The sequence below is a fragment of the Pristis pectinata genome, chromosome 10, assembly GCF_009764475.1.
Source record: "Pristis pectinata isolate sPriPec2 chromosome 10, sPriPec2.1.pri, whole genome shotgun sequence".
NCBI classification, from domain to species: domain Eukaryota; kingdom Metazoa; phylum Chordata; class Chondrichthyes; order Rhinopristiformes; family Pristidae; genus Pristis; species Pristis pectinata.
In genome coordinates, this window is record NC_067414.1 from 71,634,928 (window position 1) to 71,650,831 (window position 15,904).

At 39.7% G+C, this 15,904-nt stretch overlaps 1 pseudogene; it reads right to left on the reverse strand.

Annotated features, from left to right (window-relative positions):
- Window positions 1–1,191: 1,191 nt before the first annotated feature.
- Window positions 1,192–15,027, reverse strand: LOC127575500 (ferritin heavy chain B-like; annotated as a pseudogene).
- Between the last annotated feature and the right edge of the window lie 877 nt (window positions 15,028–15,904).

The following is a 15,904-nucleotide window of genomic DNA, read 5'->3' on the forward strand; positions in this document are numbered from 1 at the left end:
CTTCCAGTCTTCGAGAACTTCACCAGTGGCTAACGATGAAGCATATATCTCCACAAGGGCCTCTACAATTTCTCATCTAGCATCCCATAAAGTCCGAGGATGCACTTGGTCAGGCGCTGGGAATTTATCCACCTTGATGTGCTGTAAGGCTGCAAATACCTCCTCCCTGGTAATATGAATGTCCTCCAATACATCACCACTGGTTTCCCTTATCTCCTGAGCAACCATGATTTTCTCTTCAGTAAGCAGTGACAAGAAATAATTGTTAAAAATCCCACCCATCTCCTGCGGTTTGAAACATAGGTGGCACTGCTGATCTCTAAGGGGACCTACTCTCTCCCTCGCCACTTTATTACTCTTTCTATAGCTATAGAACCCCTTGGGATTTTCCTTAACCTTACCTGCCAGATCCATCTCATACCCTTTCTTGATTTCCCTCTTAATCTTTTCATAGTCATCAAGGGATTCACTCGTCCACAACCTCCTAAACCCAATGTATGCTTCCTTCTTTTTCTTGACCAGAGCCTCAATATCTCTCATCAGCCAAGGCTCCCTAAACTTGCCAGGTTTACCCTTCACCATAACAAGAACATGCTGCTCCTGGACTCTTGATATCACACTCGTCAAAGCCTCCCACTTAAATAGCAAGTGGGAGGCTTTGATGAGTGTGATATCAAGAATCCAGGAGAAGCATGTTCCTTTCACTTCAAACAGGCTCACCTATTCAACCTCTGCTAGATCCTGCCTAATTCCCCCAAAATTAGCCCTGCTCCAGTTTAGGACCCCAACCTGTGGACCAGTCCTATCTTTTTCCATCACTATCTTAAAACTAGAATTATGGTCACTAGGGCCAAATTGTTCCCTGACCGCCACTTCAATTACTTACCCCACCTCGTTCCCAGTATTGCACCCTCCTGAGTAGGGCCCTCTATATATTGACTCAGGAAACTTTCCTTGACACATTTCACAAATTCCACCCCGTCCAGGCCCTTAACACTCCAGGAGTCCAGTCAATACTGGGAAAATTAAAATCTCCCACTTATACAACCCTATCATTCTTACAACTATGAGCAATTTCTCTACACACGTTTTTTCTCTTATTTTTAAAGTGAGTACACTATTGAAATTTATTTTCAGTTGATATTATACTTTAATAGTTTGTACTAATCACAAGTTATGACTCATACTAGTTTAGAGTTTTATAATTCTAACAAGAAGTTTCAATTTCAAATCCATCTCTTTCTCTCCTAGGGAGAGCTTGTCAAACAGGTACTTTCCCAGACCATTCTTTGGGGATCCCAGTCTCTTCAAGTTGGTGATGTAATCTCCAAGCTTCTTGATCATCTTCACTTGCTCAACCAGGTAGTGTCTCTCCAGGAAGTCACATAGATGAGGGTCAGTATGCTGAGTGGAGAGTTTGTGCAGATCCAGCAGACTCTGGTTCACATCCTTCTCCAACTGCATTCCCTCCAGACCATTGCTCCACTCATCCTCCTCTGGCTTCTTGATGTCTGCCAGCATGATCTGACCTCCACGTCAATTCTGGAATTCCATCCGGTTTCTCAGCTTTTTCCCATTCCTCATGGGATTGCTTCCTGAAGAACTCGGCAAAGTGATGCAGGGCAACATCATCCCAGTCAAAGTAATAGGACACGGAGAGGTAAACATAGGAGGAATAAGGCTCCATATTACTCTGCTTGTTGACACCATCCTCACAGTCCTTGTAGTAGTTCTGTGGTAGTCACAGTCCCTGTGGTAGAGCACTCCAGTTTCCACCCAGATCACAAAAATGTGTGGGTTGGTGGGTTCATTTGCCGCTGTAAATTGCCCCCAGGAGAGAATAAAAATGGGATGAGTGTAAATGGGTGTTTGATGGGTGGCTCAGACTCAGTGGGCCGTTGAGCCTGTTTCTGTGCTAAATAACACCATGTTGTAATTAGTAACCTCAAGAATTTTAGGCTCCTACTTACATACAATTATCTAGTTATTAATTTGATCCTGTGACATGAAATAAGAAAATATGCAGGAAAGCTGATTCAAAAACAATCAAGCTTGTAGCAGTGGGAAACTACAGGAAAATCAATCCAAATAAAATGTTAAAGCAAAATAATGGTTATTTAATGAAAGGTGTGTTATAATCTAAAATGTTTATAAAAACTGACTTATAATGCAATTTAAAATCGATGGAATAAGTAAGATTGGTTTCAATGACTAGGCCCAAGTGGTTAAATAGAGCAGCTGAATTTAAAACAAAAACAGACAAGAACTGCTTAGGATGGTCAGGAGTGAAGAGAAAATGTGAAAAATTGAAGGAGTTTGAAGACGTAAGAGCTAATGAGTTTTCTTGATCACTGAGGGGGAGAGAGTTGGGGAAGATTGTGGTAAGATAAGATAAAATATACATCGAAACACACAGTGAAATACATCTTTTGCGTAGAGTGTTCTGGGGGCAGCCCACAAGTGTCGCCACGCTTCTGGCGCCAACATAGAATGCCCACAACCTCCTAACCTGTACGTCTTTGGAATGTGGGAGGAAACCGGAGCACCCGGAGGAAACCCACGCAGACATGGGGAGAACATATAAACTCTTTACAGACAGTGGCCAGAATTGAACCCGGATCACTGGCGCTCTAATAGTGTTATGCTAACCACTATTTGAATAAACATTGCTAGATGGCTCTGGAACTAAGACTTCATGCACTCAAAAAGCTCTGCAGACCTGGTGGTCAGAAAGTAATTTGGTTCCAAAACTGTATGCTAGGCGTCATCAATAGAGTAGAGGCAAGCTGCTGGTGTTAGTTGCTCAGTCACCTCATCTATGAGGTATATCAATTATCAATTATTGGCATGCTGTCAAGAGTCCTCAGGTAAATTCTGAGAAGAGGGTGATCAGTCATCAGGTGAAGATTGGGCTGAGAGAGATAACAGCTAGAACTATAGCAATGGCCACACTGAAATGCCTTAAACATATATTTTACCTTGAGTTAGTGGCTGCAGAATCATTGAAAAATCCAGAACAATAACTAATTTCAACAAGAGGTTTGCACCTAGTTAATACATTCAAGGGTCCTAAAGACTGTTTCAGGTGTCTGCTGTGAATCTTCCAATATTTATGAGAAGGGGCTCATCAGGCATCAAGTGAAGATTGGGTTGAGAGAGATAACGGCTAGAACTATAGAAGTTATTCCCATAAATATTGGAAGGTTCAGCCTCCTTCTCCATTAGGTCACACAAACCTCTGCTGTTTTTTTTATTTAACTGTTAGTCATAAAGCCCTGGATGACTTCCATACTGGTGAGATAATGGGAAGACTGCAGTAGTTTCAAGGCTGGGTTTGATATAGTTCTATTTGATGGGAGTATTGATCAAGAGATTTGTACCAAGGGCAAATAAATGGATCTGAAGTACTAATCAGTCATGGTTTAATTGAAATGGAAAAAACTGCAGGTGTTGGAAATATAAAAACCGAAGAAGCTGGAAATATTCAGGAGGTTGGGCAGCATCTGTGGAGAGAGAAGCAATGAATGATTCGGGTCAATATTAGGGCAGCTCAGTAGCACAGCTAGTAGAGCCACTGCCTCACAGATTCAGAGACTTGGGTTCAATCCTGATCTCAGATGTTGTCTGTGTGAAGTTTGCATGTTCTCCCTGTGAGTACGTAGGTTTCCTCCAGGTGCTCCAATTTCATCCCACAGCCCAAAAGACATGTGGATTGGTAGGTTAATTGGCCACTGTAAATTGTCCCTGGTGTGTAAAATAAGGGGGAGTCAATGAGAATGTGGGGGAGAAAAGAGGGATTAGTGTAGGATTAGTGCAAAGTATAGCTGATGGCAAAGACTCAGTGGACCCAAAAGATCTGTTCCTATGCTGTATACCTCTCTATGACAGTGAGCAAAAACCCTGCTTTGTGTATTTCTTCAGCTTTCTCATTATTTCTTTCCATTCTTAAAAGGGACACCAAAAATTTGGCTGATAATATATAAAGTTGAAACATTGGGCTCGAGGTACAGAGTTAGACCTTCTGGGATGCCCTTGTAGACCATTGTTTGTAAACTCTTGCAGTTTGTAAACTAAGTAATTTTGCATTAATTTGTTAATTGTGAAATTAGACAAGAAGCGATTTCAAATTAGGTACGGTGCATTGTGGAAGAAAATACTGAAACTAAGAAAGTGACAGAGAGGACATTAGCAGACTCAACTAAAGAAATCTTCAGCCTTAATGTGGAAAAACTTGAAACAGGTGACTAAAGCATTTGTAAAAATTTGAGAAATGTAATCTTCATGTGAGCAGGATTTTGCTAAATGAAATATTGGAAAAGTTGCCTTATATGGGAAATATAATTAAAATTATGTCATTAAAGTTGCACAAGTGGAGAATTTCTCCTCCCAGTTTCACATACATCAACCACTTTCAGCTCTACATTTATGAAACCATTGCTGGAGATTGAAGGAGATTGCATCATTGCCTGTCTGCATTTATTCTCTCAAATGTCCACCTAATCAGAAACATACTGAATCCTCCACACAATAATAAGAGTTGGTATTTAATTTAAATAAAAGCTCATTGTTACTTTTGGTTTAATTTTCACATTTCCAGTATCCCATTAGGCACTGGTATAACCACAATCACGTTGTTAGAAACAAAAGAGAAAACACTGTATGATAGCAACTGAATACAGTTTATTTTCGAGACCTTGGAGCACATTATATAATAAAGAAAGAAGGATTTATCTAAGTATTGTTATCATGATATTATTTCTACTCCCAGTGGGCACTTAACAGTGATTAAAGGAGAATTTTGAACACTAACAGTCACGGCCCCAGTCCATTAAATTGTCACCTGATTTTCAATCCTATCTCCTGCAACTGTGATTGAATTATAGCTTCATGCTGGATCTGAAAACTTTAGTATGGTCAATGGTGGAGCAAACTAGTTGTTAAAGACCATGAAGGAACTACATTGGGTTGAGAGCTGGAAACCATTTTCTCTGATGGAGAAATCCAGAGCAAGGTGACCAATCCTAATCTTAGACCTAGGCCCTGTAGGAAGTACTTTCCACACAAGGAAATCTGGAATTTTCTCTCTCAAGCAGTACAGCTGTTGGGCCCAGTGAAATTTTCAACCTGAAGATCAAAAGATTTTTTTGTCAAGTAAAGGGAGGTAGATTGAAATTGGAGAAAACCCTCACCAACCTGCTTTCCCCGGTTTCCCCTTTTCTTTGCCATCAATGGTTAACATCCTTCTCTTCAAGTTAGAGACCTCTTTTTTTCAGCAGGCATTCATGGGATGGAAAGAGAAAACAGCACTTGATTCCTCTGAGCCTTTGTTGCCTACATCATTGAAATGGCACAACCATGCAAGCCAGTTAATTATTAACAAGTCGTGAACCAATAATGGAAACGTAAGGAGACCAAATGCAATGAGAGTAGTTCTCAGTTCAAGGAACTCTTCAGGTTGTAACGAATATATATTAGATGACAGCTAACATTTCCACCCTTGCTAAATAGAGGTCATTTCATATTCAAGCCTGTATTTAATCTAATTTATTGGAAGATCAGATGTGATTTTTCTTGGATATCAAAACCAACAGATAGCAAAATAGAGAAAAGCTGACAGGATATTCATACTTCCTTCCTATACTTTGCTTTGAGAGATTGTGTAAACAGAATAGTAGCATTCTCATTCCTTCTGATGTTGTCTTTTGAAATTTGCAGCGATAATACCCAGAGGAGAAAATGATTTACTTTCTTGGTTTTACTTATATTCACTCACCCTGCTCTTCTAATGTATCAAATAAATATTCATTCTTCACATTGCATTTGAAAACTTTCAGTTTGTTTCTTCATTACTTATTGTTATGCAGACAAATACTTTTCCAGACTTAAAATGGAATAAGAAGACTTGTACTTATATGGCTCCTTTCATGACCCCCTAGACAGAAATCATTTTATAACTAATGACATTCTTTTGAAGTGCAGCCACCATTGTAATATAGGAAGTCCAATTTGCACACAAAGTAGCATTGAACTAATGACCAAATAATTCTGCTTTTAGTTTTGGTACTGGCCAGGACACCAAGGAGAACTTTTTCCTTTTAAATAATATCAGTGTAACTTTAGCATCCAGCTGAGAAGGCTTCAGTTTAACTTCATCCCAAAGATTCCCCATTTGCCCCCACCCATCCACCAAACAACATTGCACTCCTTCAGAATGCAATGCTGCTTCAACCTGGACTGTGTTCTCAAGAGTATCACAAGAGAGGGAATTTGAACCCCAGCTCTTCTGGTTCAAAGTTGAAAGTGCTATCACTTAAGTCAGGGTTGACACTTATTCCAATGATTTGTTCCACTGATGGTGAGTTGCTACCATTTCAAGAGCTCAAATAAATGTATCTTTGATTTTTAACACTAAATGAATGCTATAATGTTGGATGTTGTAACTATGTTCTGACATTCCATTCTATTGAACTGATTGGAAACAAATATCACAAGGGGAGTACATGGGTAGTAATTACCACAGAGCCTGTTTAGCACTTGCAACCAAATTGAAATTTCCATCAACAGTAACTTTCTTTATAACTTGGAATTACAGTTAAGAGTTATTTGGCTTATACCCTTGACTGCCAAATTGCTAGTGGAACTCTCAGCTAGTTCAAGGGCATGACAATTCCGTATTTCCTTCTTGCTAGTGACATGCTGGCATTAGTTTGAATATTCTACCTCAAAACTGTAGAGTTTTCAACCTTCACATCTGTTGCATTCTTCTTTTCACACCTCAGTAATTCTCACTGAATCTTTTATCTTCAGCTATTCTGTGAGCTTGTCTTAAACCATTAAATATTTCTACAGATTTTTTTCTACAGTTTATATTAATATTCAGCATGTTTTAAGTTGTATGTCAGAGCTCTGTAAGCTTCATTGATTTCAGTATAAGATACAACCTTTCCTTTATATCTTTTCAAACTTACTTTCAGTCTTTTTCTTTGTTTTAGTTGTCATACTATAATCACACTTGGTAAAACCCATCATACTTCAAAAGTTGCCTGAGATCCAGGGAAATTTTCAATAGTGCACTTGCAATACAAGCAGCAAAGACTTTTTAATGCATTTATTTACCTACAAGAGTTAGGTTTACACAGATCTCTGCATTCTAACTGTGATTACACATCAAAATGAGATAACTAGTAATGAAGATCTCCTGGATTTCCTGAAGTTGAGAGGTGTATTATATAAATTCAAATCTTTCTTTACTAAGATTTCAATCTGCCCTTCAAAATAAATAAAGCAGCGCATTAAAAATCATACTAAAATATTAAACCAGTTTGTGATTAAAAAAAGTTAAAGAGCATGTAAAGATAAAGTTATATATTGATGTTTTATACTAACATTGACAACATTCCTTGTAATTTAATTAATTACTGCAATCCTGAAGACTAAGTTAAATAAGTTTTGAATACAGTTATTTTTCTTTTAGAAAAATCAAGAGTTCATCACATGCCAATTAGTTTCAAAGTCAAAAAATGACAATTTGACTCCTTGGAATTTAGGCGCATGGTGATCCTTACTTCCTTTTGTACCTCAGACCATCACCAAGGACCCTCACCAGCCAGGACATGCGTCTTCTCATTACTACCATCAGGAAAGTGGTACAGGAGCCTGAAGACCCACACTCAATGATTCCAAAACAGCTTCTTTCCCTCTGCCATCAGATTTCTGAAAGGTCCATGAACCCATGGACATTACCTTGTTATTCCTTTTTTTTGCACTATGCGTTTATGTTTGTAATTTATAATAATTTTGTGTCTTTGCACTGTGTTGAATTTCATGTCACCTAAGTCAGTGATAATAAATCTGATTCTGATTCTGATAACCCAGGACGAGAAACTCAATGTTAAGTTTTAGGTAAAACCTTTTGTAATTCATCCCCTGCTTTTCCTTCAAGTAATGTCATAGAGCAATTAATTAGATGCAAACATGTAGAAGGTAGAGAAGTACCTTCTTTCAGGTAAAATGGCCAAGTTTTGCTGATATGTCTTTTGTAAATATTCTACCTTCAGTTAGCTAGCTGGAAGCTCGAGACAAAAGTCATTAGCACTTAAGGAACATCCAAGAGAAAAAAGGAATATATTTAATGAGGTTTCTCTGGTGCATACTTGATATCATTATATGATAGATGATTTAGTTTTAAGTTTATAGTAAATTGATTGGAAGGAAAAAGTCACTCGCTGAAAATTAAAATTAGCTTGACAAATTGATAGTTTGATCATTTGCTTTGTTTGCCCACTCCTTACTCATATATTCGCAGCTAGATCGACTGCAATGAGAAATTTGAAGCACTTCAAGAATCAGCTTCAGAAATTTGTGCTATGAAATGGTGTGCTCAACCAGAAGCTGCAAGAAAGTCATTATAGAGAAACATTGCATAAGTTGTTCCATTCTGTGATGCAGGAAATATGATGAAATTGGAACTAGGGTGCACTATTCTTGGAATCCGTGGGATTTCCCAGTTTCTCCTTTCTTGTACACAGAAGATAGTTGGTGGCATTGCATGTGAAAAAAAAAAGTAGAAAAGGAGCAGCTAACAGCTGTACATTGCATTTTCCATTGGGAGATGCAGGAAAATGTAAGAAAGAGGAGGATGTTTAAATTTTCTGCCTTCTATGCAAAGCAGCAGAGAGTGCAGGATTAGAGGGAAGTTGTCTGTGAGGAGGAGATTTAAGTTAAATGCTGATCTGTGACTGAGACCAAGGTTGTCAGTGCCATCTCCTCCACATGACACATTCAGCCTGCTGCTACATTCTGAAATTGTATTCCGCTTTCTCCTGCAAGAGAAAGGGAAGAGTGTTTAGTGAATGTATTACAACAGATGTGCATGATTTGCAAACCATGTTTGAACAGCTGGAGGTGTGTGTGTGAGATACAAGGTATGATTGTAAGTACGGATCTAGTGGTAAGTATGAAAGTGTGGTAGTGTGGTTGTTGATAGATTGGATTTGTTGCTCTTTTCACTAACATTAACCTCACATGCGAATTTGTTAAACTTCTTGTGCCACTGGGACCAGGTCCTCAGGATATTAATGTGGGCACTAAGGTCCCTAGCCACATCCTCCTGCCCCTTTACTTCCAGCTGACTGGGCTCTCTAGCCTGCAGGATTTCTCCCCCTGCTGCCATCTCTTCCACAAGGATCTCAAACTCAGTGAGAGTGAAACACAGTGTTTGCCCCATTTGTTGTCAGTGATCCCTACCCTGTGCAATGACTTCCAGTGACAGGTGGATTTAAGGCTCACCTCTTCCTTTAGAATTTCAGGCATAATGTGAATTAATGCGGGTTAGCTTTAGCAAGCACACTGGATTCTGGGAATTATTCACTTTAATCCAAATGGGGAAAGTATCATCACTGGATCCTCCCATATGCTCATGTCATCACATGAGATCACACAGAGGAAACCAGTCCAAATCCCCCTCACAGCAGTACTTTTCTGCATATTGGAACATTGAATTTCCAGCCTGTCTTATCTGCATTTTGAAATGAAATTTCCTAGTCTTGTCATCATGGTGAGCTTTATCTCTGGAAATCAAATTAAGTTACAGAACAAAGACTAAAATTGGAGTAACAACAGACCATTCCTCTTGTATCATAGTCACAAAATAGGCAGAATCTATGCTATGTGCTATTACTCATGGTCAGTGAAGGATCTTCATCTGTTTGACATTGTATTTTTTACATAAACAGCAGAGTGTACAGCAGTCGGGTTCCCTCCAAACACTTTGGTAAGCTCACAATTTCAGTTTTATGATGCAATAACTCTTAGAGCTGCTCCAAATGTATTATTTATGAAGCTGTTAATAAGAAAAGTACAGAATTAAAAGTGCCTAACATAATTCAAATCTTTTATGGCTTCTGAGGACTGGTTTACACAATAAACTTTGCCTCCACTTCATCTGTAAAAATAATCAAAGAAAGCAGCAGGTCAGTCATTGTCTGAATGCTAATGTTTTAGGTTCTGTTCTAACGAACAGTAGCATCCAACCATTAGACCATTTTTACCATTTGGATTAGCCATCTGTGCATTTCTCTGCGTTAATTTCTGATATGGCTTAGACTAGTGCTCGAAACACGTAATAATCAAAACTTCTTTTAGATAACACAGAATTAGCAAAGGATAAATTTGAAAGGCACCCAGGGGTTCTAGTAAATTGAAAACAGAAGATTCAAGTAATGCAGAGCAGGAATCAAATATGTGGCAAGTAACACTCATGTCACAAAAGTGTCAGTACCAATTCCAGCAAATGTCTAACCATCCACTCTTGCAGATCAATGGCTTTACCATCGCTGAATCTCTGATTATCAATGCCTGGCAGCGTCATCATTGGCCAGAAGCTCATATGGACCAGCCACTTAAATACCATGGCCACAAGAGCCAATCAGGAGCTGAGTATCCTATAGTGAGCATTTCATGTCCTGACAACCATCATCTTTCCACCATCTACAAGGCATTATTCCAGTATGTGAGGAAATACTCTCCACTTGCCTGGCTCAGCACAGCCAAACAATGCTCAAGAAGCTCAACTTCATCCAGGACAAAACATTTGATTGGCACTCCATCCATATTTTAAACATTCATTCCCTCCACCACCAGCGTACACAGACTGCAGTGTGTACCATCCCCAAAATACACTGCATACTGTGACAGCACCTCCCAAACCCATGACCTCTACCACAAAGAAGGACGCGGGTTTAGGCAAGTAGGAACACTATCACTTATAGGTTCCCATTCAAGTCAAGCACATCCTGACTTGGAAATATATTGCTGGTCCTTCAGAATCACTGGGTCCAAACACTGGAACACCCTACCCAGCAGCACAATGGGAGTACCTGCAGCAGCTCATCATCAGCTTCTCCAGGGCAGTTAGGGTGAGGTAATAAAAGCCAGCCTTCTCCAGAGAAACGTGTGATTAAAAAAGTCAGGAAAATATGGAACCGGAAATCAAAAAATTGCAGATACTGGAAATCTGAAACAGAAACAGAAAATGCTAGAAACATTCAGCAGGTCAAACAGCATCTGTAGAAAGAAAACCAGGGAAATCAGGCTCCATATTTCTTAATTTTAAGCACCAGGAATGCCCCTAACAGTCTAAAATGATGTTGTAGATAGTTAATGTCCACCAGGTGGACATTAACTGTCTACACAGATCCATATACACATGTTGTCCAACAGATGATAACGTCGCTCAGTGTTGCATGCTCATTTGACACAGACACTATTGTTTTGGAGCTCAGTGCTCTAACTAATATCCTTTCTTAAACCGACACAACAGAACAAATCTATTAAACAGTATGAAGAACCACCCCTTCTCCCACCCCAGTACAGTTTAAAGAGATCATCAACTGCTCATGGGTTAGTTTCTGCATGAGTTTATTTGGATCGTTTCTATAAATCTACAAGTGTCAGGTGCTTCTCATTGTTACGTCAGATTTCAAAAATGGAATCCCAGATGCTGAATGACAGAGATTGTTGCTTAATGAATGTTGGGAATTTGTCCAGCATCTGAGACACCTGGTGCAGTTTAACAATCTTTGACCATGCACTGACTTTGACCATGCACGGAGGCACTCAACTGTAATTGGGACTATGGGATTGTCTCCCAGCTTTGATGTCAATAACCATCATTCTACTGAATATTTGGAGGGACTGCAGTCCTATTATCAATATAGGAAGTCCCTCCCCTACCAAGGCTTCCTGTGCCCTCCCTATTTCAGTTTTTCAGTATCTGCAGTTTTTTGGTTCTCAGTTCTTGGTCATGTTCAGTCAGATATCTCTTCTTTCCCAGATCAGATTCTGTTCACAAATGACTCTGAGCACCTCTTCCAGCCACATCGTGTAGGGGCAGACTAACTTTCAGCAGTGTAGGCTGGCTTTAGGTAGTGCTTGCAAGTCATGATTTTGGGCCTCTCATGATGCATGCTGCTAATCAAAAGAAGGATTGGCACTGGCCACCTGGAACTGTGGAGGCAGCAAAAAGATGTTTTGGTGTTTTATAACATAGGTTGGGTCCCAGTTCATTGCAGATGATGATCCCAATGGTCATTCCTGGGACTATACCATGGCTTTACCCATTTGGTGAAGAGATGTCCAGGAGATAATCTTATATCTTAAGTGTTATGGAGAAGATTAATCTTGAATCAGAATCAGGTTTATCATATCGAACATAGAACAGTACAGCACAGAACAGGCCCTTTGGCCCACAGAATGGCCATATCCCTCTATTTTCCTCTTATTCATATGCCCATCCAAGCCTCTTTTAAAAACCCCCAATGAATTTGCCTCTACCACCCTATCAAGCAACATATTCCAGGCATCCACCACTCTCTCAGTAAAAAACATACCCCTCATGTCTGTTCTGAACCTAACCCCTCTCACCTTAAGTGCATACCCTCTGGTATTGGATTGCTCAACAATGGGAAAAAGATATTGCTTGTCCACCCAATCTATGCCACTCATAGTTTTATACACTTCCAACAGATCACCCCCCAGCCTCCACCACTCCAGAGAAAAGAGCCAAGTTTGTCCAGCCTCTCCTAATAGCACATGCCCCCTAATCCAGGCAGCATCCTAGTAAACCTCCTCTGCTCTCTAAAGCCTCGACATCCTTCCTATAGTGAGGTGACCAGAATTGCATGCAATACTCTAAATGCAGCCTAACCAGACTTCTATAGTGAATGTCGTGAAGTTATGTCATGAAATTTGTTGTTTTGCAGCAGTAGTGTAATGCAAGATATAAAAATTAAATAAATTACAAAATAAATAAATAGTGCAAAATAAAGAATAATGAAGTAATGTTCATGGGTTCATGGACTGTTCAGAAATCTGATGGCAGAGGGGAAGAAGCTATTCCTGAAACATTGAGTGTGGGTCTTCAGGCTCCTGATCCTCCTCCCCGATGGCAGTAACGAGAAGATGGTATGTCCCTGACGGTGAAGGTCCTTAGTGATGGATGCTGCCTTCTTGAGGCACCGCCTTTTGAAGATGTCCTCAAACATCTTGATATCGTGAATACTATATTGAAATAGCCGAACAACGGGTTCAAAACAGGAAAAACATCATTTTACGACTGATATCAGAAGGTTTATGTAGGAAGTTATCAATGCATGGAACGTGCTTCCAGAGCAGAATAGTAGAGGCAAAAATATTGACATCTTTATAGAACGAGAAATGCAGAGTTGTTCCAGAAGGACGTACAAAAATCGACTCAATGATCCTTTGCGTCTGTTTTGAGATTTTGAAACAAATAGAGGCATCAAGAGGTGAGGGAGAAAATGAACTTTAAAAAAAAAGAGAGGGGGAGAAATAGTAGGAGTTGGAGGACTCCAGGAGAGTTTTAAATCTTAGAAGGAGATAACAAAACCACATGGAAAAGGCAAAGAAAAATAGCAGAAAATTGTATAAACAGAAATAAGAACTGTAGAGACAAAAAAAAGGGCAACATTGCAAGGAATAATTATTCTCCAACTAATTAAATGGTGACATAAATGACTCTATGCTTTTATCCCTACATTCACATTATAAAGAAATAGAAGACAAATATACAATCAGTGTGCATGAACGCTCAGTACAATATCTGTGGTGAATTTGTCTGGGCTTAGCTCTGAATTGCATTAAAACACTGGCAGAGCACCATGCGTTTGGTGTGGGGGAAATGCCAACGGAAATCAAGCTTTTCTTTTCAGCAGGATAGTGGAGGGAGGAATGAGAGAATCAATTGAAAAAAAGAAAATGCTGCATCACTCTGCAACTTTTAATGCTTGGCTCAGCCATTTCCAAACCAGGGAGCTAGTATTGTAGATTTAATTTGGATCTTGGGACCAGAACTTACCATCTAATTGCTGAGGACCATGCACAGCATGCTTATGATACTCATTCTAACTCACAGTGGGAGGTATGAAAGCAGGATGAGTTTGATTCCCCCTCCAAACACCTTCCATTTTCATGCAGCTTAACACCCAGCTCTTGGTCTGGTTTAACCTAATGGAACAGGTTAGCAGTTTATTAGATCAGGAATCATGACCATTTCTCTTATGCAGTCCCATTCCAGGTCATGGCTCAACAACTGTTGGGAAACATTGTCTCTTTTCCTCAAGCATCCCTTCTCTTTCAAACCTGCCAACCCATAATTCTTAAAAAATCACCCCCTCACAACTTCCATTTCCAACTTCCCTTCCCTTTGAAGTCTTTGTAGATATTGTCATATTCCAGCTCCCATACACATCTCTTCCACCATTACCTGATGGCTTTGTCCTCACCTCTTGTTTTGGAATCCTGAATTGTCCTGAGGTGATGATGGTGGTCTTGCTAACGTTAGTAATGAGAAGCTGTGCATCTGAAGTCAATGCATTATCCCTCACTGTGCTCCTGAACCCTCTTATGGTTCTTCTAATGATTGATCACATCGATATCCCACATGTCTCTCCAGTTCAAACTCTGTCGAACCATCCTTGCATACTTCCTTTCGAACTCCCTTACCATCATCTGCAAACCTTCAATATTAGCTTCTCTTCACTTGCTGAGGTCCTGTGAAGATTTCTCCTCAGACCCCTCCTGTTATATGCTTTCCCTTAATGAACAAAGTTACCTGCAAGCGTAGTGTTAGATTCCACATCTATGCCAATAGTTTTACTCACCTACTACTTCCCCAGTGCCCATTGACTCTCCATGTAGTGCCAGACTAATCATCTGGAATGCATTTCAGCTTATTTTAGTTGAAGAATAAAACTGACCATTTCTGCTCCTGCTTTAAACACCAGCTGTTTGGCACTCATTTCATTAACCTCCTTGTCGGTCCTTAGGCTGAACTTTCAAACCCTCACCCTACCCTTAGGATCACTTACTTCCACCTCTACAACCCTGTTTGCTCACCTTAGTCCTTGAAAGACTGAAACCTTTAAATGTGTCTGTGTCATTTTCAGACTTGGCTATTCCAGTGGTCTCCTTGTCCACCTCCAAGCCCCCATGAACACCAACATCCATATATGTCGCTCATGACCTGCCCCTCACTTACACCAATTTCCAAAGCCGTTCTGCAATGCGTCTTGATCATTAAATTAATGTCTGCGTCATTTTTCTTTGAGATTAAAATTTCAAGATTTTTTAGCTCACAAAATGCTGTGAGTCACCTCTCTGTACATGGGGCAGAGAGATGTAAACTACTCAAGGAAATGAAAACATTTTCCATTTTGCAAGCCATAACCTTTCAGATTACACAGCACCACAACTTGACCTAAAATCAAATGCTTTAAGAAGCAAAGCTGCTAGTGCAGAAAATGTGAATCTGATGTATCTACAGTCTTATAAAACCCAGACCATTCTTGTAAAATGGTGTTACATTCTTTAGAGGTAGATAAAAAGCTGAAGAAAAGACAATTTTTTTGCATCGGAATTTTATTGTGCTACTCATTAAGGAAACTGCACTGGCTGAACAAATGAATTTGAGATCACACAAGACAGGAAATATGAGATTAATTGACAGAGTGCAACTCAAATTATGTACAGTTTTAACAGTTTGCTTCTGATATATTTCCTAATTTATTTGTCTACCGCTTCCCCACTTTAACAGGGAAATGAAGTAACATTGGAACACATTTGAGGCATTTGCCTGCTAAATATGGTGACCAGACAACAGTTTGTATCCATAAATCCTCATCTTAGAAGGCACAAAGCAAAAGTATAGATTTTTTTCCTAACACACAGCGGAAATCATTTGGAGGTCCAGTTTCCCCATGGTCAACTGTGCACTTCAGTGGAATGGAACTTACTGCAGAGGCTAACAATGTGACAAGAGCAGGAAATGCTTGAGCCAGGTCAGGCAGCATTTGTCAAGAAAACCACATAAGTTGACATTTCAGGT